Source organism: Triplophysa dalaica, unplaced genomic scaffold (genome assembly GCF_015846415.1).
Source record: "Triplophysa dalaica isolate WHDGS20190420 unplaced genomic scaffold, ASM1584641v1 Contig20, whole genome shotgun sequence".
Taxonomy (NCBI): Eukaryota; Metazoa; Chordata; class Actinopteri; order Cypriniformes; family Nemacheilidae; genus Triplophysa; species Triplophysa dalaica.
In genome coordinates this window covers 28,112-30,834 of record NW_026622654.1, presented here as the reverse complement: position 1 = coordinate 30,834, position 2,723 = coordinate 28,112, and positions in this window count along the sequence as shown.

Genomic DNA, 2,723 nt, shown 5'->3' with positions numbered 1-2,723 from the left:
TAGTCCAAATTCTTACATATTTAATCTATTCATTTCACTATGATTTCAATCTTTGGCATGGCCTCACTCAGTATTAAAGATATATAGGTTATATTTATAACAGAATGTTCTTATGTAGTATGACTTTATGTAGAAAACAGTCAATCTAAAAAAATACTTTTTCACAGGCAGGGTCGCAATGTGACGCTCACATAAATCAGATTGTATATATATTGCATTATTTGCACCTAATTATATTTGTATTAACAGCTGAAAGTCGTAAGGATGACGACATCAGACACGGTGAATGTTCCTGTATTGGACGTGGACCTCAAGTGTGGCTCCACTATTCTGAACATCACACTGTGACGTGATGAAGCCCTGTCATCAGTTCACCTTGATGAAGAAATCATCCTAACAAACCTCAGACTCAGCACCTACAAGCTGAACTCATCAGCTTACACTACAGTCACGGTACAAGTAACCCCCTTAAATACTTCAATTATTCAGTATGACAAAGTTTTTTCTTAATTTATTTTATAATTTTCTTAATTTGAGACCAATTTGAATTCTGGCAATTAATAAATGTAAGTAAAAAAAGATCAGATTTTTTTTTTTACACAAAATAAACACAGTAATGTTTGCTCTAGCCATGCAATCGTCCTTTATCCAGCTCTATCCTCTTAGCACTTGTCAGGTCACCGCTTCCCATTCTCAGCTCTGCCATCAGGTCTGGGCATGAACTGCATCCTGCGGTAACCTTGGAACAAAGAGACAAGACTGGCTGAGAGTAGAGTACTGTTCTGCACTCTTTGATGCAACAAGTACATCATTTGTTGTTGGATGTGTTCCTGGTTCCGGTTGATCTAAATAATGCAGCCTAAATCCTCTGAGGATTAATATTATGGAGGTGTAGTGTATGCAAGATTAAAAAGATGAGTCTTTAGTCTAGATTTAAACTGACAGAGTGTGTCTGCCTCCCGGACCGTGCAGGGAAGAATATTCCAAAGTTTAGGCGCTAGATAAGAAAAGGATCTACCACCTGCACTTGATTTTGAAATTCTAGGTATTACCAACTGACAGGACCCCTTAGAGCGTAATGTACGTGGTGGTCTGTAATACAATAGAAGTTCATTCAAATACTGCGGCGCTAGACCATGACCCCTTTAATGTTAGAAAGAAAATACACCATCATAATTATTTGATGATCTTTTGATGATTCTATTTAAAGCTCATGATTTTGCATGTACCTTATTATTTTATCCAGGTTCTTGAAAAGAAGTCCATTGAGGAGGACGTTGAAGTTATGGCAGTGTCGGAGAAAAGAAGGACAGGCTCTGCCTTATGACAGAGGACTTAGGAGGTTATGATGCCCTTTGATATTTGCCAATTGAACATCCATGACATCTTGGTAGATCTGCCAATGAATTTTCATGTTGTGCACATTAGTGAGAAAATCACACAAATTGAACACTTTCAAACAGAGATGTGAAAGATCAAGTAATCAACAGTCTGTTATTACAAAAAGTTCATTTAGGTTCATTTATCGTAGTTGTAATTTAGCAGTTTAACTTTGTGAAATGGGACTAGCAATGTTTTTTGGATTGGACAACATTGTATTAGGGCAGCAGCTTTATATTTTCCAGGGTGGTCAAGGTCTGGTTAATGTGAGAGATCTAATCTGTACATTCAGGTTACAATCTGCACAAAGATTCTTATATAATGAAGATGTAGTATGGGAGAAGACTGCAAAAGTGATTTTGAAGAGAGTTGGTGGTTTTGGACTTGATAAGCATCTATTCTTAATGAAGCTTGACCAGGTCAGCCTATCAGAGCTTACTTCCTTTTACAGATCTATGTTGCAAGTATGGAAGGCTGTTTAAGAATGGCACGAGACATGGACAATACAGGACAGTGGGTTTCTGAAGAACCCTAATTTTCAACCAGTTGATTCACACAGATTGCTGTCTTTCATAGGCGTACAAAGGAATTTATTGAAGACTGGAGCAGTGAAACTGGGTCATGACCAGTGTTATGTAGTTACTAAGAAATAGTAACTAGTTACAGTTACTAGTTACTTCATTCAAAAAGTAGCTCAATTACTTTGTTGATTACTTATACCAAAAGTAATGCATTACTGGTAAAGGTATTTTTTTTGTTATTTTTTTAAAGATTGTTCCCATTAATGCTCTTTTATGCGTTATGGTCTATACAAACACAAAACTGACTTGAACACAGTAATTTTTGAACACTATTTTATTTCCGACCATTTACGTCAGACCAGCACAAACTGAAAATATCACAAGAATTTCTGTGATAAATAACACAAACAGGCTGAATAATATATTCAGAATCAAAATAAAAAAACTAAAGTGGCTTCTGCATCATAAAATATGTTTTGTTCAGCCCTTAAATGTTCCTTTCACAGCTTGAGTATGAAAACTATCAACAATAGTCAACATAACAAATCATTTTGAAATAATTAAATGAAAGCAATCTGAATTATGATTCAGAATAAATGTGGAAGAAACTCAGCACCAAAAAATGCTATTATGCAATTATGCAATTTTCAACCTAACCACAAATTAAGAGTTGCATGTCACCAACTTATGTAAAGTAAGCTGTGTGTATTCAAATTGCAAAATCTGCAGTTGTATAAAAACAAACAAAAAAACAGCATTTTTCCTAGCAATACAACATAATGCATTTAAAATAAAATTAGTGTGCCCTCTAAACATGTTATC